At 34.5% G+C, this 23,314-nt stretch overlaps 1 protein-coding gene across 1 annotated transcript in view; it reads right to left on the reverse strand.

Annotated features, from left to right (window-relative positions):
* LOC150097217 (G protein-activated inward rectifier potassium channel 3-like) overlaps positions 1–9,308 on the reverse strand; it is a 64,857-nt gene extending 55,549 nt beyond the window's left edge. Inside the window, exon 1 of the mRNA XM_090406884.1 lies at positions 9,142–9,308. The gene's annotated coding sequence lies outside the window, so the exon portion shown is untranslated. The remainder of the gene's footprint in view (positions 1–9,141) is intronic.
* Between the last annotated feature and the right edge of the window lie 14,006 nt (positions 9,309–23,314).

The raw sequence follows: 23,314 nt of genomic DNA on the forward strand, positions 1-23,314 counted from the left end.
ATATCACTATATTCTTAGATATCGATGCATATACAATAGTTCTTCCTTTAGCGTGTATATGCGCATTTGTTCTTTATGCTAAACTAGAGACACATGAGCAGTCAAACAAATACCAGATGTATTGTGGTGGACAGTTTCCGATCACCAAACCGTAGTTATCCAGTGGCATCCTCAGATAAGCACACCACACGTATCGAGCCGGTTTGCTAGCAATTCAAGCATCATGTTTATTATCTGATGTAAAGATGCTACATATTATTATCATTACTACTACTACTGATTATTATTATTAATATATTTTAATATATCTTTGATTATTCTTATTAATTACTAACGTAAATAATATTATAATTTATAAACAATTAATAATTGAAAAAAAAAAATGAGCCAAACATGATTTAGCAGCGTGTTTTTTTGGGGGAATAACCGCTTCCATCTATCTTGGCACTGCCACCATCAGATGATGGAAGGTGTCTTGAAGTATTCTTACCTAACTAGATAGAATAATGTCTCGGAGGTTAGCGACCAAGAGAGACATTCGTTTCAAATGGGAGGGGGCTATGTTCCACATGATTTCGCAAATGTTCGATAGGACTCAAATTAGGGGAATTAAGCAGCTGGAGGAGTACACGGAATGCTGGGATATGTTCTTCGGGCTATTCTTGTAAATGTGAGCCTTGTGAGATGTACTGAATGAATCCAGATCCATTGGACTTCATTGTTGATGCAAGGCAATACTTGTCCGAAATAATCCAAGATAAGAATTGGCACTTAAGTCGTATTCATTGGAGATCAGAGGACCCATTGATGTCTATGAGAATTATCTCCATGTTAGGATACCCCTACCATCGTCCTGTTTTCTGATAACTGCGCAGTTTGATTGGATGGGTTGTCATAATGCTTTGGCTTATGAGTATGCGCAACACTTGAGGAATGAACTTAGTAAAAGGCTACGTTGGGACGTTCTGAAAGTATTCATTGCGATCAATAATAAATAATTGGTGTTTTTATGAGAGATTAAATCGAATGACACAACACGTTTGTACTAACTGAAATTCGAAATGATTATTCTTAAAAATATGCTTAAAGTACTTATAAATGGTTGACGTGTGATACACTAACTAACATCCCCTTCCCCTTAACATAAACGCTTACATTGCAGCCACAATGCACTGCCTGCTAAAGGTACAATTGTATACGACACAACATAAGGAGAGGTGTATCTGAAGCTCATAGTGGTGATCTGGTAATAAGTTTGCGAGCGTCTAGTCTGTGGGATGCAAATTGATTTATCCACTTCACGATCAATAAGTTATTACAATATTTTATTAAAGAATTCAATGAAATAATTCGGCATAGGTTTTCTTATTCGAATCTCACTTTCGGCATGGATGTTTGGGATTGTATTTAGGTGGAAGATGAATTTCGTCTAGTGTCAAATCACCTCTCCGATTATTGTAGGACTGAAGTGGCTTCATAGAGTGGTCTTTACAGCAAGGTTTCCGAACCAGGTAGAAAATGGATAAAATAATACAAAAAATAATTAATACATAAATAAAATTAATTTAAAAAAAATCCTTGGCCCATCCATGATGAGGATGTACTATAGGTTACATAAAACATTTCGTGAATGGAAAAATTTATAAATATAAATAAATAAAAATAAATAAAGAAAATAAAACCTGATGCTTTTTTCCCTCTGAAATAGAGACCATAATTCTCATTAGGTAGCGTATATTATTACATTGTTTTAAGAGAATGGTTAGTAGCGAAAGAATGAAACCCACGCATGGTCGGCAGTAAATGAATACGACTGATTTTCACCGTGTGGCAACACTAGATAAGAAATACACCTCTTATTAATTTCCACATTACAGATAAACATACTTTGGATTCATACGTAGATGGCAACATCCGTCAGCCGAATAAATCTTACATTTCAGTGAAGGAAAAACTTACATTCAAATAACAAATCTGTGTTTGCATCGTATCCAATCGACACCAAAAAAAAAAATGTAAAAAAGTAGTACGAAAAGAGGAAAAATCTGCGTTTTTCAAACCACGATTTAAAGCAGTTCCCAGAAAAACCTGTTTGCCATCTGAGAAACCGTCCTACTTGAGCAATTTCCTTCTTATTGCTACGCCTTATGATGTCACGTGATGGTTATCGTGTTTGAGACTGTTCAACAAATTACCAGAGTGATTTTCCTGTTGCACTTAGGTGAAAAGTAAGACGCCAATCATGTTCCAATAGAGATAAGAACTAGCTAAGAAACGATTGGCTTCTTTCCTTTCTTAGAAGCAAAGACGATTTGACAATCGTTGATAGATCGATGATGTACTTATGGCTCGGATATCGCAGTCAGAGCGAGAAAAATAAACAGAATTAAATAAATGATAGTTTACTATGATGTTACACGTCTACCACTAAATGTTCTAATTATAAAGTTTTGTCTTGATTTTTTTAAAATTTATTTTCGTCATTATGAAGAAAATATTCTTCATAATAACCACCTTTTAGTTGCAAACTAGCTCGGGAAATTTTATACTGATTTTATTTTTAAAGCTGAAAGCGAGTTAGTGTAATGATGTCACTGATTAGCTCGGTTTTGATTTCTGAGAAAAAATTACGATTAATATCAACCAAATGTTATTTAATGCAATGGCAATAGAATGCATTGCTTGGTTTAGAAGTACAGATTTTTTTTTTTTTTTTTTTTTTTACAGTTTTTGTTCGTATGGCATATAACAAAGAAAGCTTTTGAAAATTATGTTCCATTTAGAGTATATTTTTCCTTCTTGTTCATTGTAATCACTCTAAAATGTTACACGTGAGCTGATGATAATGACGTTTTCCAGCCATAACTGCCCAAACATTTCAACAGACTCACAGAGAGCTCTTTATGCCTGTTAACCATTAATTTCAACCAGCATCGCGACAATAGGCTTAACTCTATAAAAACAGGAAGATTTCCCACTTGAAACGAGTAAGTTAAAAGGCAAAACGAGCATGTAAAGTAACTAGTTAGATCCGGAATTTGTGCAACATGCATTTACTCTTTTTAGTGTATCGCCTGACGAAGTAATTGAATAAAACCTGTACCACGTGTTCGGCAACATTTATGTAAGGACCAGTTTGAGCAATCTAGAATAATCGTTAAATATTAAATATGGATCAATATCAGTAACTAGAACCATTACTATTATAGTTTTATTATAGTTTTTTCTTTCACGCCAATTACAGTTCAATTATATTAATATGATTTGAAAAAATTAGAGGCGTACAATGAATTTTTACCCTTTTAAAAAATATTTTCTTTATTTTAAAATATTGTATTTATCTTGAATTAATAAAATATAGGTTACAACATTATTTCTAAGAAAAAATAATAAATAAAAATATTAATATAAATAAATAACACCTCATTCATGTAAAGGTACCATAAATAAATACATGTCAATGTTTTAACTAAAATTTCGTTCGAAGGTAAGGAGATTAAATATTCGAGAAGAATTAATCTCGAATTTTTTTTTTTTTAATTTAGATATAGAGACATTTAATTTTTCTTCGAAAAATGGAATCCACGATTGATTATTTTTTCGAACTTGTATTAAAATTGCGGTAAATTTTGTTTGAAAAATCAGTTAAAGATGGACACTATACTAAAATGACCAAAACCGACAATTGACAATTATGTCTTTAGGGGTGAAGCAAAATGCTTTTCATATTCCCCGCTATCTGTTGTGGTTACAGTGAAGGTAAAATTTACGAGCAGTTTGCTCACCCTGAATAGGCATGGAGATTATGCATCGCTATAGGAGGCTAATATAGGCTTTTGGTCTTCTCTATTTGAATATGTCCGTTGCCTCGTATGCTGCAGCTTGCTGAACCAAATCGTTGGGATGTGTGGACGTCTTTAGGAAAAACTTGGATGCTAAGGATTGTAGAAAAGATAGAATATAGGGAATATTTGTGTCTCTATGGAGTTGATTGTTTCTAACATACCAGGCGTTCAGAATCATTCTCAAGCACTTGTTCTGCACTCGTTGTATCTTGATAATGTTAGTATTAGAAGTGTGGCTCCAGGCTGGAAAGGCATAGGTGATTATAGGACGAATCGTCAACTGGTATAGCTGCAATTTGATTCTGTTGCTGAACTTGCTATTTTTATTAATTACTGGATAGAGCTGAGCTATGGCTTTAGATGCCTTTGGGCATGCAGACTTGATGTGTTGGTTGAAAGATAGCTTTTTGTCAAGAACTACACCCAGGTAATTTGTTTCTGTCTGCCAGGGAATTTTAGTATTGAATAGTAACACATCTCCTGCAGGAGACATTGGCCTTTTTGAGAAAAGAACGGCTGAGCTTTTCAGGGGGTTGACTTCCAATCTCCACTTGAAGAACCAATCCTCCAGCTTCAGAAGGTTTTCCTGAAGCTTACTGGTAATGAAATGGGGTCTGAGAGATCTGGTTAGTATTTCCGTATCGTCCGTATACAGGGCCAAAATGGAAGTCATCGGATTGTGTGGGATGTCTGACATGTATACAGAAAACAGCAATGGAGCCAGTAGTGATCCCTGCGGCACTCCAGCAAAGATATGGAGCTGGGACGATGTAGAACCGTTGATTTTAACTTGCATTGATCTATTCTGAAGAAATGAATGGATCAGATGAGCCATTTTTAGTGAGGTACCGGCTGAGATAAGTTTGTGCAGGAGTCCAAAATGCCAGATTTTGTTAAATGCTTTGGATAGGTCTAGGAAAACATCTCCTGTGCACTGGCACCAGTTGTAACTGGTGGTGATGTATTCGACAATTCTGCGGATTTGCTGGGTAGTACTATGGTGTTGCCGAAAACCAAACTGTTCTTTAAGGAGGATGTTTAGGTCATTTAATGAGGTTTGGAGTCGTGAGAGGATGAACTTCTCTGCAACCTGACCCAGATTGGAGATGAGACAGATCGGATGATAATTTTGCGGTAGGAGTGGGTCCTTGCTGGCCTCTGTATAGGAATTACATCAGCCAGTTTCTAGGTGGAAGGAAAATAGTGAAGTCTTAAGATTGCATTTATTATACTGCTCAGGTGCACTACAGCTTTTCGAGGCAGCAGCTTGATCACCCTGTTTGAGATGCCGTCTGGTCCAGGAGCTTTATTGTTCTTAATTTTTTTAATAATATCATATAATTCAACAGGTGATGCGGGTGCAATATGGTCAGCACTGGCATCTGGGAGATTTAATGCATGTCTGACCATTCTGTGGATTTTGTACAAGTGATTGAAGTTTAAGTTGTTATAAGAAGGTTTGCTCAGCTCCTCAAGATTCTTTAGTATGGCTTCTGCCTTATCTGCATATGTGTGGACAAGGCTCTGGTTTGAAATTATGGGGGGGATCTATTTTTATTTTTGATGTTTCTCGTGATGATAGAGTGATCAATAGGTGAGATAGAGGCTAACCTTTTATCCCAGACTTGTTTTTGTGTGAGTTTTAAGCCAAAACCGGTTTTTGGAAAATTCCACTGTAACACTATTATATACTAAAACATTAAAGGTGTACGACGTCCTTTTTAGAGTTTCTAAAATTATTTTCTTATTTTATAAATTTAGGCTTGAATTCTAAATAAAATATACATTTAATTTATTTATTTATAAGAGAAATAAATAAATAATATTCATAAATCATAAAAATAGCATGAATAATCACATGCATTAATTTCTGAATTATAGACAAACAGATGAACTCTTGAAAAAATGGAAATTGATTTTTTTTTTTCAAACTTACATCAAAACTATAACTAAATAGAATGACATACGAACACTATTTTAAAAAAGTTCGAAGACCTATATTTGCAATACAATTTAGTTTTTGTTGGAGAAACGAAGTCAGTTTTGAATATACCTCCCAGATTCAGAATTTTTGAAGTCAATTTTTGCTTAAGGAGATTGAAAATAGTTGTGAGAGAGAGCTTTAATTAGAGACTCAGTGGTGAAATATTTCTAGTATGTTCATATATTAGGCCTTGTCTAGTTCAATTTCTTTCCTGCTGTGTTAGCTGATATCTTGCTGAGCTTCCTTCTTGTCCAACTCGTTCTACTGATAAGATTCCAGTGTTTCGGTCATCAGTGAGATTGTTTCTTTCATGTGATACACATTCCTTCATGTCAGAAAGTAAATCTGGGCTATCGTTCAGATTTAGGGCCTGTCGGAGCTATTTCGTAACTAGTTGCATTCGTGTCAAGGTCACCGGGAACTTCGACTTCCTCTGGAAAAAAAAGCTGCCGCAGAGATGTTTTTTTTTTTTTTTTCTGCTTCTTAAGGACTCTTCATCCGCACAGAGCGGAAGAATGACATGAATTTGCTATAACGAGTTGCCAACCCCCCTTTTTGCCTCACCCGTAGTCAACTCTTTAATCAACTCATGGCGTCTTGTTGGTGCTCGACCTTGTAACACAGAGATTTTAATTTAACAATTTTATCCCTTTTTTTTTTTCATTTATCTTAAATTTCATATGATACCACTAAAATTGACACATCAAGTATAATCAAACAGATTCAGTGCGCATGCTTGTGACGTCAACTCCTAAGAGGAACTATTCACTAATAGTGTTTTAATGTTTATATATTTCACAACAATACAAGTTTCTTATTGAAATCTACGAACAGATTAGTGAACAAAAGAAAACATGTCGTTTGACGCAATCGCAGTAGATTATTCCAGAGCAGTCATTGGCTTGAAATATACACGCAATCGTAGATGTCCAAAAATGGAAGTACTACTACTGTGAATTTCTAACAATTAAATTATTGACGCCATTATTGTAGATTCCACGTGGAGATATTTTTGAGTGTAGATTTCACTGATATGAATAAATAACAAATATTGTTGCACACAGTAGGTGACGTAATAACCAAAATAACGAAATAAACAAAAAATCGTTGTAAATATTATAATATTCAAAAATGGAAATAAAAGTGGTTCATAAAACATTAAAATTCTTTTAAGTAATATGTCTAGTCAATGTATTCGTTTTTTTCCTCCTTAATCTCATGCTTTATCTTATGCAATATTCATTTATTTGAGATGAATCAATTACTTACATTCTGTTATTTAAAACAAATTACTATACAAGTTCTGGATCTGGAAATTCTAAATTCCCACTAATTACATGTTATTTCTTATCGAATTAATTGTTGATGTTTGTTTATATGTGAATTCTACTTCATATAGATAAAGGATTATAATTTCTAAACTGGCCAGAATTATAAACTATATACAGATTACATAGAGCTCCCTCAAGCGGAGATTATTTTACTGTAAATGAAGGTTAATGACAAAGACCTGAAAAAAAAATAAAATAAAATAATAATGTCAGAGATTGGACGCATGCGCAGTGATACAGCCACAACAGTGATGTGTTAGATCAACAACCTAATGCAGTTTGACAAGCCTTAAATGATTTTCTGATAGAGTAAATATATTAATTTGTTGATATTATGCTTGATATTACTTTGTTTCTTTTTTCGGAAGATTTATTTGACATTGCTTTTGCATTTATGTATATAGTCAGCTAAGCTGGTGTCTCGTAAAATTTAGAGTGTATATCGAATGAATCCTGGAGGGACCAAGTTGATCCCTTGGATTCAAATCATAGCATTTTAGAATACACCACTGTTGTGTAACTCAGTTTCATAATTACAATGTGTATAACAAAATGTAATGAAGTAAAAACCTTTTTATTTATTTGTTTGTTTGTTTTTTTATTTTTAATCGATAACAGATAGAAACATCCATTTCAAATACACCTGAAGTCTTTGTTCGCCATTTGAAATGGAAAACATTCTGCACATTTTGTGCATGAGCATAGGAAGACAGACGGCTTTACCGTGTACACATGATAATTGCATGCTTAGCAGCTGTATATGGACACCTGCACACACACACACACACACACAGCTACCGACTCCGTGTGCTGCTCTTTGTATTATTGCAACCATTTAATTATTGCGAATATTTATCATTCATTTCCTGTTTAAATATTTTTTGTTTGTACTTTAAAAGGGCTCTTTCGACTAAAGGTGAGTTAGCCGGTCTCATACGGAAGTTTTTTTTTTTTCACCCGGAAACTCGGGTTTTTTCGTCCCTCAGAACAGGCCGATCAGACCAGACTCATGAACAAACACATATACAGACATAAAATTCTTGGAATAAGGAGTAACCAATCTATTCCGTAGGATTTCGGTTTCGAATGCCTACACGGTGAAGTGTGGGTCTACACGTGAGCGTAAATCAGGAACTCAACCTTTGAATAATAAAATATTAAATTGCCCGCTTTTTCCTACGAATGTGACCAAAACAATTTCTTTGTCTGTCTCTCTTTGACAATTTTTCCTTGTTTATTTATCTTTTCTTCTGTGAAATGATGAAGGATAATCAATTACTCCTACTATCTTTACTCTTTCATTCTTACTTTCTGAATAATAAATCGGGTTAACTCTCCCCCTCTCTCAATCTTGTTTTCCTATTTGTCTTTTTTTTTCCTCTCTCTCTCTCTTTCTTTCACCATTTAGCTCGGCGTGTATATATATATATATATATATATATATATATATATATATATATATATATATATATATATATATATATATATATATATATATATATATAGACGTGTTCTTGACCGGGAGAGAAATCAAAACTCAAAAATTCATGTTTAACAATAGATCCTTTTTTCTAAACCCGTGTTCTGTAGATGTATGAAAGTAAGAATGAACAAATACTGCATTCAATAAGCCATTCTTTCTCCAGTAAACTGCACAAAAGCAATCGGATGTAGGTTTAAAATTCAATAGTAAAATATATGCTTACAGACTGCTAGTGAGGAACTTCTAGAATATTAATTATACAGAAAAAAACGAGTTAAAGGATTTTAGATGTCCTAATACTGTAACCAACCATCTAACAGACTGGATCGAAAACAGAATGCAGACTCTCCAAGTAGTTAAATAGTGTTGACGACAATCGTGTCGCTGGCTACATAAAAGCTATTCTCTGCTGTCGAACCATAAAAACTGTCTACGCCATGCATTCCCATCTGCTTTAACCCACACACTCCCCTATTTCCCCCCAGAACTTGGTCTTACCTGTTCTCATCACTCAGCGGAGAAGTTGACAGTGTGCGCTGTTGCACCTTGGGTAGATGACCCGAGCGACCCTCGATAAAAGGGTTATACGACGCGTTATACTTAACAAACTTATCCGATCTTCTCAGTAACCAAACCACCACATCTCGTAACACGCGCACTGCTCGGCTTCCCCGGCACTAACTTGCAACCAATGCTTCGTACTGCTAGCCTCTAACAGGTGGCGCCACTCCAGAGTTTCCTGTCTGCTCTGATTGGCCCGTTTTGTTTTTTGTATACCGACTGATTTTAATACGAGCTAAGATTCTATTAATTCCGTGTAGAGATTTTTAACCACATACATAGCCACAGTTTCCATGACAACGGTCTATCGAAATGACATTGTTTAATGAATCTTATAATTAATTCCTCATAAATGAGGCTGTATACGACCTATCAGCCTGTTTCATATGTATAAAGAGTTGCAGTCTTATCTATTTCATCTACTCCATGATGTTTGTAGAATCAACTAGAAAAGTTTTTATTTATTTATTTATTTTTTATTGTTGCTTTTGCTTTTATAATTGTTGTTAATTTCAAAAACAAGGAACTGCAGATTCCGGAAGAGGTTTAATGCGCCTCTATTGGAGAATTATCGAACCTTGACAACTTTTTTTTTTTTTCTTCGACGAAAAGGTAGTTTTAACTGGGTAATCACAGATATTTGACGAACCGGTTTTGTGAGCTATGTATAAACAGTACGACAATGCCGAGAGAAAATGGATGACTGTCAGTATGCAAAAGCAGACCAGACAAAGAGGTTCTTGGAAAAATCGAGTTACAACATATTTGACTATTGAATGAAAATATGAAAGATATATATATATATATATATATATATATATATATGCTTTGAGATTCTATCTCGGGCTTGATGATATTTTTATTTAAATAGTCTTTTTTGCAATTCTCAACTAATTAGTTTAAATATTAGAGAATTTATTGATGAAATAATTAAAATCAAGTTAACTTTACGGAGTTTTTATCGTATATTAAAAAATGACACGATTAAATGATATTTTTAGAAGATTTTCTATCGCCTTTTTAACTATCAAAACAAGGATTGTGCACGAAGTATTGAAAAGAATTGAATCCACAGTTGTTTGGATTAGATTCTTGTAGATGTTAATCGTAATGTAGATGTGAATCATAACCTGTAAGGTAGTTTATACACAAACTGCAAGTCAGCATATTAAAAGTGAACACCGTTCTTGTACGGTGTTCACTTTTAATTTACTGATTGTTTACTGTACAGAGAAAGCAACGCGTGACAAACAAAAGATTGAAAAAAGATAAGAAAAAGTTGATTTTTATTAAATAATTAATTTGGTAATAACTGCTATACAATGAGTCGTAAAACTTAGCTTTAATTGCCAGACTTGTAGAAAAGAAAAAAATGGTAGATTTGTTGACTTCTGTCGAGTTTCCTTTTTATCTCTCTCTCTCTTCCTCATCTTTATCTCTCTATCTGTTTATTTTTTTTCATTCTATCTATATTTTACTTAAGAAACACAAGCGAAAACGAAAACCAGCACCCATCTGTGGCTATCTTCATGTAATCGTTCTTTATCTACTTTTTTTTTTATCTATCTCATGTATATTCTCTCTCTCTCTCTCTCTCTCTCTCTCTCTCTCTCTCTCTCTCTCTCTCTCTAATACTGCTACTACTGTTGGTAGCACCAATAAAAGTATCAGTAGTTCATTCACACAACAAGACACTCTAAGCCAATTCAAAGCAAATAGGAGCTCAAAGGGTGTTCTCCTCTGGATTGCAGAAGATAATACGAACTTTATATAGCCGAGAAGCCACTCAGAGTGCAGTACATCCTTCGGTTTAAGAGAGATTATCCTTCTTTCTTTCTTTTTTTTTTTTTTGATAGTTTTCTGTTATTTTTTTTTTCATTAAACCGATGTTTATGATTTTAATATGTATTTTGAAATAAACAGCTTGTTGTTCCCGTTATTTCAAATGCATATTTTTACTGTTAAAAAAATTATTCCCTATGCATATTCTCTCTCTCTCTGGTTTGGTACATAAATGGATTAAATAGAAAACCAATAGAGAGAGAATGACAACTCTTCTCCCATTCTTACTATTCAACGTAGATTCAGATCAGTGACCGCAGTGAAATGCAGAATCGGAGAAGATGAAAATCTCCGATAAGCAAGTTATGTGACTTCTTTTCTGTAAACTGCAACATCACACGTGCATGTTTGCAATTACATGAGGAATTTCTCAACTGAATTCATGCACAACTAACTACAGGGATTTAGTCAACATCATTTTCAACACACTAAGCAAAAATAATAATCCTTAACTTCTTACTTGCATCACCAGAGAAAAGACATTATCATTGACAGCATCTGTCAAATATTTTATTATTTTGTTATTATTTATTTAATTTTTTTATTATTTTTGTTATTATTTATTTATTTATCTTTTAAATCGTAATGTGAAATCCACTCGTCAGTGCCAACTTGAGTTTTAAAAATAGAAAGAAGTTGCATAGTAAATTATTTAGAGAGTTATCCATGTGTAAGTATGGTTAGGAGATTGCACAATTGTCTGGCCGCCAGTCGCTCTAACTCTTTAGCATGGCCCAAGGTGCCACGAGGAGGCGAGCTAGAATTGCACCCCCAAATTGTCTTTTAACCATGTGTACAAGCCATACGATAAATAAATAAATAGAGAGTTATGAAGGTGGGGAAGGGTAATAATGCGTATTTTGCCCAGAAATTCCATTACAGACATAAAGTGAGCAGGCGCATTGTCATGATGAAAAAATCAATCTCTCTTGCAGTACTTCTCAAGTAGTTTTCTCTACACATTTTCTTAGCTGCAGGACATCTAAATAGAAATTTTACTTCGCTGTTTAGCTTGTAATGAACTCATAACACAGTTTCATGAATATCAAAAGATTCACTCCAATTTTACACTTAGAAAATTAATAATATGCTTGAGTTTCTCTCATTGTTTCTTATCTAAAAGCAAATCTAAAAATGTTGACGACTTCTTAAACAGGTTTTTCTCAGTTTGAATAGCATGTCCTGTTAAATTCTGCCAATTTTTGATTGGTTGGAAAGTGCGAAGACGATATAGTCTCAATTCATAAGGTATTTTAACTTCTCATTAATGCAAACAGAAAACTATAAAATAAACGACGAATTACAAGGAAGATTCTATCCTAGCGACATCTAGCTATGGTGCTTTGCACCTACAGTAGCGCCATCTGTTGGTAAGCCCAGAATTTTTTTTTATCACTCCTGCTGAAGGAGTGATAAAATAAACAAGCCTTTAATGCTTAAGATTGTTTTGTAATAATATCCGTGAATACAAGTCCTATTGTTTTTAATATGACCTAACTGCTAAAATAGGAGAGTTTCTCTTATGATTAACATCACATAGTGTTAATAATAATAATTGCTTTTGATAGTCTGTAACATTGTTGTGAGAGTGAGTGACGTCATTCGTCATCATAGCAACTGAACGTTTTTCAGCTCAATTAACATCTTAGTATACCACAAAACAATTGTTAGGCTTGGCTTTTGAATGTCATGTACTTCACTATAGCTTCTGATTGAAATATGGCATTAAAACACTTTAAAATGTGTTTAAATGTTTAATGTAAAACGTGTGTTTAAAGTTACACTCCAGGGAGAGGTACGTATTGTACTCAATAGTCAAAATATTAGAAACAACCACATATTAAACCACATTCATGGAACCTATAATTTTTCTGGATATAATGCTTTATATAAACCCTTTGAACTCCATGCTTACAGCTATCAATAACAACACAAATTTTTCCTGAATCTTTCGTTATCAGGACAACATGGGATTCCCGTATTGCACTAAATAATCCAGCAGGAAAAAAAATCATTAAAAATTAGTACTATTTCAGATGAATTCTGCACCTTTACCCTCTCTAATTTTAACCCTCAATTCTCTGAAATAGGTGCTCGCAAGATGTGGAATCCCGTCGAACAAGGAAGAAAAGTGATACGGAAATGCGTCAGAGTGGTCACCACAAGGTAAATCAATGGGATGCAAGTTTCACAACGATTTGGGTGCCTTTATGTGACGAAATTTCGAAGAATTTATTACATTTAATTATTAAATGTTTTCTAACTTAACTCACAATAAAGGACCATCTTATTTCAGTCAATTTTCGCCACAATTAACCATTGTACTAATAAGTAATTAAAACACGAAATGGATATTAAAAAGGATCCGAAGGATTTCAACGAACCACATATTTGTCATAGTGAGGAGCTTGACACCTTTAATATTATTCTTATTTCACAAAGATACTTTTCGTCAATTCATTTTCATTCTCTCTTCCTTCCCCTATTCTCATAGCATTCTTATAGCATATTTCTCATAGCATTTCAAACAACGAACTACGGTTCGAATCTCACCGCGGTCATAGATAATTATAAATAAAGGCTACCACCACCTTGTCAAAAGGACTACTGGTTTTGAAATATTTTCTTTCTCCCCGTTTCTGCTTCTTGGGTCTCTCTCTCTCTCTCTCTCTCTCTCTCTCTCTCTCTCTCTCTCTGTCACTCCTTGTACTTTTCTATCTCTCACCGTTTCTGTACTCATTTCTTCTGCTGTTTTTTTTTTTTCGGTATTTATACCTCCCTCTTTCTGATTCTCTCGTTTTCTGTCTATTTCTTTCTTTTTCTCTTGTACTTTCTTTCTTTTTTCTTTATCTTTCTCTTTTTCTCTTGTACTTTCTTTCTTTTTTCTTTATCTTTCTCTCTCTCTCTCTCTCTCTTTATACATATATATTTTTTCTCCGCCTTCTTTTTCCTATATCTTTCTTTCTTTCACAATCTCTATCTCTTTCCATCTATTCTTGTGCTCTCTTCTCTATAATTCTTCTTTTTCTCTCTCCATACTGATATATCCCAATAAAAGTAGGAAGCTTAATGCACATTATGATATTATTTGTTTGTGTATAGCAAATCCCGCCTACGCAAATTTGAAAACGTAGAACATTAGCACGAAATGAAGCCTATTTTTCCGATTAAAGTTTTCTGATACTTCAGCTATCCAGTTAACAAACAAGTGGGCGTTGTACTTTTAGGAGGTAGATACATAAAACGCAGCATATACATAATAGACAAACGTTCTAAAGATATTTTCATAGGAATATTTTCAGCTGCTACTACTTAAATCATAATTCTATTTCCCAAACGAATGCCTTTCTTTTCCTCCCACCTGCTTTCCCTAACAGTTTTTTTTTCCTCTCTTTTCTTCGTGCCACCGGGAATCTCAATGAAATTATCTGTCCATGAGGGGATGCTAAAAACTGTTTGCATCCGGGAACCATTTCTCTGAAGTACGCATTGACCTGTTTTATAGTTGCTCAAGACTTTGTTTCAAGGATGCGTGAAATAGAAGCAAACTAAGAGTAGTTGGAGAATTTGGTTGCACTTCGAACATCCGCGTCGGGCGACCACTTAGATGAGGAGAAGCTAATTATGACAAGACGAGTCGATGAGCTATTGGGCTAATGGTTCAGCTCCATTTTTTTCTTTAATCGGCGAAAAGATTTTTCATTTGTCTTTTTCTTGGAAAACATCGTTATATCTGACCTTCTTTTAGTTATTACTTTCTGTTTATTCTCAGTTTTAGCGACAATAAAGGATAGAATTCTGTTTTGTATCTCGAGTTTACAAATGTTATAATTACATCGTTTTTTTATTTTATTTAGAAATACGCATTTTATATTAGCTTAATTCTCTTTATAATTATTGATTAACTATTATCCTATTTTAAAATAAATATTTGTTCTCTAGATTATCCTACAGCTTAGCGATCCTTCAGTGTAACCTAAGATACATGTAAACGGAGAAAAAAAAATAAACACAAGAAAGGTATTATACATTGATAATTAATTATTTTTAGCATACTGTACACGCCTTCTTCCACCAACACCCCCCCCCTCCTCGATTTAACATCTAGACGCTACGCAAACCGGTTTCTGCTATAATAAGATAACAGTCATTTCTTAAGCCTAACGCTCAGCATCAAGTCTGGTTAAATCATTAAGCCTAAAACCGCTCCTCGTTTGCATTTAATAATTTTGTTGGCGACCGGACAGTCATCAGAAAATAACTAATAGAATCATACGATTTTATTTCAGAGCATGTATTTTGTTTTGTTTAATAAAGAAAAGTTATCTTGAACCAATCCCAAATATTACGGTGAATGTTAATCAGGAAGTGAGGTGGTAAATTGGGTATCATCTTTCCCCTCCTTGACCCATTGTCATTATTGGTGGATCAGTATCCATTACAAGTAACCATCTCCAGGGACATTAGGTGGGCCATCTCCCACATAATGTCCCTGGCCTAACCTCCTGTGGTTCGGAAATTTTTTTTTTTCTTTACCTTGGAAAAGTGCAAGTGGTTTATTGTCTTGTAACACAAATTTAGAATGCAGTACTGCACTTTCTTCATCCCACGATTGAGAATCGGACAGTAAACAAGTTGATGTAAGGATGGGGGATGGGATGTGGTAATCTGTAGTTGTAAGAAACACTACAAACGACGTCTTACGGATATGGAATTTATTCAGGTGACCCACTTTAAGTTACGATTGTCACCATTGTTTGAAATGATGTGAAATACAAGTGGGAAGATACGTTTATACTGGAAGGACAGCGAAAGAAAATACAGAGACAAATATGAAGAAAAATAAAATGATAAAACTGATCTAAATGATTCGAAAAATGCAGGAAGTGAAATGTTTTGTATGTGTGCGTGGACTTCGGAGTTCAAAGCGATAAATGGGACTAGGAAGTGCACAAAGGTTAATAAAATCAGCGCCCGATCTCCCATTATTCATTAAATGTTCCTGCAAAGGACTCTGGAAGCGAATCGCGTCACTCTTGACCCTGTCGCACATACCAAAGTCTCGTGATGGTGCCGAAAGTCAAGGTCAATTAATTGCATATATCGCTGTAAAAGATTCTTTTCTGGTATATAACAGAGATGTACGAAAGAGGTGATTTCGAGGCCTTAAAAATGATTTATTTCTTCGTTCTTTTAAAGCCTGGAAGATCTTCTCGGAAAAAAAATCCCAATGTACCATTAATAGGATCATAAAATACCTTAATTCAAGGTTAAATCGGTCACATTAAAAAGAACGTTTTTCGTAGCAGAAAATTTCGCATATTAGTACTGTTGCAATCATTTTTTACACGTTGATTACTGCCACTTATATTAAGGTCAGCTATTCGCATTACAGCGCATGCAAAGTGAGGGGAAAAAATGGTGACCTGTTTATTGTGTAATCTTGCCAAAAGTGACAATGAAACGCGTGAAAACAGACATTTTCTATTGGCTGGTTTGCTTTTAAGCAAGTTGCTAAGCAACGTGAAACGTGTTAGGATAGGTTGCCGTCTTTTAAAGTGTTGCTAAGCAACGGAAATGTACTAGACTATCTCGCAACTTTAAAAAAACAGTACAATCCAAGTAAAAACTCACTTACCTGAAATATAAACTCATTCTGAATGTTATTTGGAGTCTTTTCTAGCTTTTCTCTAACGAAACTTTAAAATATGGAATTTCTACACTCACTGGTTGTATTCGCTTTCTTCCTCAAATGAACATTGACTGCGTTCGTCAATCTTCACTTTGCCAACTTTCTTTACACCTTCCTTACGGATAGAGGAAGCGACCCAACTCAATATTTCTCACTGTTCTGATATTAGTTTTTTTTTTTCTTTCTTTAAAATGTGAGATGAAGATTGATCGTCTGTCAGCAAGTTGTCAGCACATACAAAAGCCGTGTTTTCTTGTATTTACAACACAGTTCAAGCAGAACTTCAAAAGTCATTTGTTTCCTTATTCTCATCAGTTATTAAATATATGTTTTCGTCCCTAAAGAAGCATACGCAAATCGATAATAGTGAATTATTTGTGACAGCTGTTTCTTACTAAGGGGAGCTGTGGTTCCCTTATTATTTATTCCATGTGATTTTTTAAAAGCTTCTTTTCCCGTTTGTCATTTATCATCCGTCATCGAAGTGAGTAGACCCCTTAGTGGTGAAATATAAAATTCAGACCTCATACAGAGATTTGATGACCCTGAACTAAAAGGTTTCGTTTTTAGCTTACGTGGTGTTACTAGCTGAATTTTTTCCTTAGTTGGATAGTGAATTTAATGAGAGATTTGAGAAATATTTCCCTGTAAACACACATCGTGGCTGACTCTTGAAGCACTCTGAGAAGGTTATAAAATATTAAAGAGCATTTAAGTAACTTTTGATTTTGCATAATCTCCTTTGGTTTTAAGGAAAGTTTGTGCACCCAACAGTGTGAGACATTCGAAAAGGGAAAAATATCACTAAAAATAGCGCGCTTTTGTGTTTTGGACCCATGTTCCTTTCTTCAAATATCCCTTTCATTGACCTCATTAATTTTATCTCCGCAAACTTACTTTTTACCCTAAAAAAAACAAAAAAAACAGACTTTTACTCCAAGTTCCTGAATGTTTAATGTTGATGTATATGGTCAGTGACTGTCAACATACAAATATAATTTATTACTATTGTAGATACAAATAATGAAACAGCTGACTGGCTCATAAATAAACGCATTTTAATGTTTCTAATATTTAGGATCACAGAATTGATTATAAAGCACAATTTGGTTAAACTGTGACATGATTTTGACTTTGGATGCAGTTAATCAAATATTTATCAGATTAGGAGCAGTGAAGACAACATATGTAACTAGTTGTCATGGAAACCCAAGTGAGTAAAACAACTTAAGAAAGTTAGGTTAGGGAAGTAGGTTGTTTGAAATTGGGACCAAAGCAAATAAAACTACGAGGCCAGTGTATTATGTCTCTTTTCATGTGTGCTTTTTGACGATTTGCATATTATGAGATTGGCTAACTCGTCCTTAAAAGGCTTTACAAAGATTCTTCGCATCTTAGACGGGGTTTGAACCCACAGCTCTTTCCAATGAAATTTTTTAATTTATTTTTGAGCTCATTGCATGTTCTAATAAGATGGCTATTGGAGTTAATGACTATCCATTTGGATGATTTCATGAACAGATGGGCATTTTAATCGATTGTCAATGTTTTTCTTTCCCTTTGAATTCTATTTCCTTGGTGGTCAATGAACAGAAGGAGTTAAAGAAACAAAGATGGGAAGAGAGAGGAGAATAGATTGAGGAAGAGGAAAAAATACAGAAAAAGAGAAAATAAAAACGATAACAGCATTAGAAAGAAACAAAGAAGAGTCGGCCAAATATAAGAACTAAAAATAATAAAAAGAGAGAAGGAGAGAGATTTATGGAAAGAGGAAGTACTTCATAGCTTATTTCAAATGATACCTTCAAGTTTCTACCTGGATATGCTAATATCAGATTTACATGAAATGAATGAAAAAAAAAAAAAAGTGGACGTCATACTCGACTTGTAGTACATTCATCCTCATCTTTATACGTTTTGCTGGTCTGGTTAAGGTCTGCTGTGAAAGGTGAACACCTGTTGACCTAGCCTTAGACTGGCTGTATTCGCTCTCATCGTGGCCTTGAAAAAATTAAAAAGACTAAACAGGAACAGGATTTCTGTTCCTGTTCCCTATTCCCCAAAACAATGTAAAATAGAAATTTACGTTAATTTTAAGGTTGATTATTATAGTGAAAGGGAACTAACCCACATTTCTTAAACAGACTAACGGGTTGTTTTGTATTACATTTTCTTCAATGATACTTCCGGTTGCGTGTATATCGAAAAACAAAATGCTGTCCCCAAAAGGATTATGGCTTTTAAGTAAAGCCATTCCTTGATATGCAGAAGAGATATCGCTTTTAAACTTCTATCATAGAGCTAAATGTTTACATAATGTTTTATTTATTTTTTAGAATAAATGCTTTTTGTAATTATGCCTCTGATTGCTGTAGCACTTCTGTTATATGATTTCAGCTTACTTGCATTTTCTACGTTTTAATATTTAGAAAATATTTAACGAATATATTTCAACAGGGGTGCTTAAGGGTCAAAGCTGTATAACTGAGAGGAGACCTCCACATAGCCTTTAAAGGAATGCGGAGAACCGACCAGGGCTTCTGACCTAATGTCCAATCCTTACCTTCTCGTGGTGCACCCTGTTGGGTATCTACTTGGATACTGAACGAACGAGGATGGGCTGGCAATTTGGGATTTAGCCGACCAAATTGTATTCTTGTTGGTTAAACCAAAATAAAAAAAAAAATGATGGTACAACATGACAGAATTTCATGCCGGCTGGGGCGTCGCCCGGTTAAACAAGGCCCCGTTGTTTTCGCCACGGAACCAGGGCGAACAGCGAAAAGTCAGCTACTGGAACAAATCTGAAAACAAACCCCAACTCAACATCACCAGAGTTAAAGATCGGTATTATCAACGTAAGAAGCCTGAATGGCAAAGAAATGGAGCTAGCTGAGGAATTAGATAAGTACCAGATCGACATAATAGGGGTGACTGAAACAAAAAAGACCAAAACTGGTGAGATCTTTCTGAGCAATAAATACAAAATGTTATATTCAGGCAATGACAATCAAGGAAAAGAAGGAGTAGCCATAGTATTCAACACAAAATACAAGGCTAATCTTCTTGAATGGCAGTTAGTCTCAAGTAGAGTAATGTGGGCAAATATGAAAATGGGGAACTGGACAATGAGATTTATTTGTGCCTATGGTCCCACAGAAGGTTCTAGTAAGGTAGAAGTGGAGGAGTTTTTTGAGGCTTTAGAAAAAGCAACTTACACAATGAAAAATGAAAAGTTGGTCCTTGTTGGGGATCTAAATAGCAGAGCAGGAAATAATTGTGAGACATACAAAAATATTTTGGGGAAAATTGGGAAAAAAGAGCAAAGCTAATAATAATGGAAAATATCTGTTGGATTTCTGCTCAGGACATGGACTGGTTATTACTAACACCATGTTCCAACATAAAAATGTGCACAAATTCACATGGAGAGAAGAGACTAGGAATAAGAAAAGTCTCATTGACTATGTTATTGTTGATAGTGATGTTTTCTCCCTGGTGCAGGACACCAGAGTGTACAGAGGATTTGAAATTGGAAGTGATCACTATTTAGTCTTGAGCAGTATAAAATTGAATTTAATATTGAAAAGAATAACATGTAAGAAAGTATTAAAGCGAATAAAAGTTGAGCAGCTCTCAGATGTGAACTGTAGACTAAAATACACAAAGATTATTGAAGAAAAAATGAAAGAGTTTGAGAACAGGAATCAAACTTTGGAGATTCAGTGGCAAACTCTGAAGAAAACATTGATTGATTCTGCCAGAGAGGCATGTGGTGAGGTTGTCTGTAAGGATAAAAAAATCAGAACTCCCTGGTGGACACAGGAAGTTAAAGAGGCAGTGAAGGAAAAGAAGAAAGCATATCAAAAATTCCTGTCAAATAAGTCAGCTTGTGCTCTTAGAGAATATAGAGACAAATGCAAGAATGCTAAACAGTGTGTAAAACTAGCTAAACAAAAGTCATGGGAGGACTTTGGCAAGAATATAGAAAATAAATATCAAGAAGGTGGCAAAATATTCTGGAGGTTGTTGAAGAAGCTTAAGAATGGAGGAAAGAGTGCTGTAAAAGGAATTAGAGATGATAAAGGTGACATGAAAACGGCAGAAAAAGATATCCTTGAAGTATGGAGTAATTACTTTGAAAAATTGCTAAATGAAACAAACTGTGATGACAGCACAGTGATAAAAAACACTGCCCAGGCATGCAGTCAGGAATACATATCCATACTTGAAGTAGAAAAAGCCATCAAAGGCTTGAAATGTGGAAAGGCAGCAGGAGTAGATGATATTCGACGAGAAATGCTGAAGTATGGTGGTATAAGAGTGTTACAGTGGCTGCACTGCATAGTTCAGAAAGCCTGGACAGAGGGAAGAATTCCCGATGATTGGAGTAGAGCTCTCATAGTACCCATATATCAAAAGGGAAATAAAACTGAATGTGAGAATTACAGAGGTATTTCCCTACTGAGTGTTCCTGGCAAGATCTATGCAAGTATACTTGATAAACGGTTGAGAAGAATTGTGGAAGAAAAGCTTGGAGAAGAACAAGCTGGATTCAGGCCAAATAGAGGCTGTCAGGATCAGATCTTCACTTTACGACAAATAGTCGAGAAAGCATGGGAATATAACAAAGATCTGTATTTAAGTTTTGTCGATTTGGAAAAGGCATATGACAAGGTGCCAAGAGAGAAGCTATTCAATACGCTGCAGTTATATGGTGTCAATTTGGCATTATATCAAGCAATACTTAGTCTTTATTTGAGTTGTAAGTCAGCAGTTAGAATTGAATGCAGTACAGGAAGATGGTTTAATGTTAAATCTGGTGTGAGACAAGGATGTACATCACCCCCTCTGTTATTCATTACCTATATGGATCACATTATGAAGGAATGTGGTATTAAACATGATATCGAAATTGGAGATGTTAATGTCAGCTCTTTGCTCTATGCGGATGATGTTATACTTCTAAATAAATCCGCTATAAGTCTGCAAGATTCTCTATCTAAATTGAATAGTTCTTGTAATAGATATGGTATGAAGGTCAGCAATAAAAAGACAAAGACAATGAAAATAGGCAGAATCATTGAAAATGTCAACTGTGTTGTGAATGGAGAACCTGTGGAACAAGTAAAACATTTCAGCTACTTAGGCACGATTTTTACTGAAGATGGTAAATTAAATATAGAAATAGACAACAGAATCAGCAAAGCTGGTATGGTGAGAAGTCAATTGAATAAATTCATATGGAATAAGAGAGAAATTAGTCGGAACACTAAATTAGCTATACAAGACAGTGTTCAAACCAGTTTTAACTTATGGATCTGAGAGCTGGGTCAGAAGTAAAACACTTGACCAAAGACTAGAGACCACAGATATGAGAGTCCTGAGAAAGATTAGAGGCGTGAACAGATGGCATCAATGGCAATATCGTATTAAAAACGAGGATATTAGGATAGAACTTGACATTGTCAGCATCCAGGAATGCGTTAGCAGAGCTAATCTCAGGTGGTATGGTCACTTAAACAGAATTTGCGAGGAAAGATTAGCAAAACAAGTGTTCTCTGCCAGGTTGGCAGAAAAACGACCCAGAGGAAGACCAAGATATAGGTGGATTGATACGGTACAAAGTGCTTTAGACAATAGAAATATAAGATCTGATAATGTTGGAGTCTTGACAAGTAACAGACTGATTTGGTGGAAAATTGTAGATAGGAAATTAATAATGATGTAATTTTTTTCATGTAGTACTATCATATCCTGTACACCCCTTGAGGGTACATGGCAGGAATTTGATGATGATGATGATGATATATTTCAACATTTTAATATTTAGAAAATATTTAACGTTTGCACACATTTGTCAATCTTTACAATTTCAATCATCTTATAAATTTATTTCTTATTCTGTCATCATCATGATTATTTTTAAACAAAAATAATATGTATAAAATTGTAACATATGGAAAATTACATAAGAAAATGAGTGAAATTGTATATTATTTTCTTCCCGATTTCTACTTCGCTAACTACAGTTATTCTATTATTAAGCGATTACATCAACAAAGCACTCATCCAATGGGAAAGGGGGGAAAAAAAGTCTATATTTGGAAATTTGCAAAGATCGCAACAGTTACAAATAGTAGTAATTAGTCTAAGAATACTAAATACTATTTTCCCCTTTTAATTATATTGTCCTTGAGCCAGTTTCGCTCTTATACGTAATCTAAAAACAGACATGAATTTGTATTCTCGCTAATAATAAATCTTTTTTTTAAGATATACTCAAATGCTGCTATGAGCCGCCGTCCATTTTACACGAAATCAAAAGAAATAACCAACTGTTTTTTTCAGCCAATAACAATTTCCAATGTCAAAGCATGCGTAGATTGATTATGCATAATTTAATACGAGCTGATACTGAAATACCAAAAATTCTACTTCATAAAGTTTCCATGGAAACGTATCTACGTGTTAACTTCAAAGAGATTTCCTGTGTTTCTTTACACGCGCAGTTGTCATGGTGAATCGCGTGCAGAAATATATTTTGACAGTGAAATACCACACTTGCGCTTCATG

This window comes from Typopeltis vanoorti, chromosome 17 (genome assembly GCF_054136105.1).
Source record: "Typopeltis vanoorti isolate ZY-2024b chromosome 17, IOZ_Tvanoo_1.0, whole genome shotgun sequence".
Lineage (NCBI taxonomy): Eukaryota > Metazoa > Arthropoda > Arachnida > Uropygi > Thelyphonidae > Typopeltis > Typopeltis vanoorti.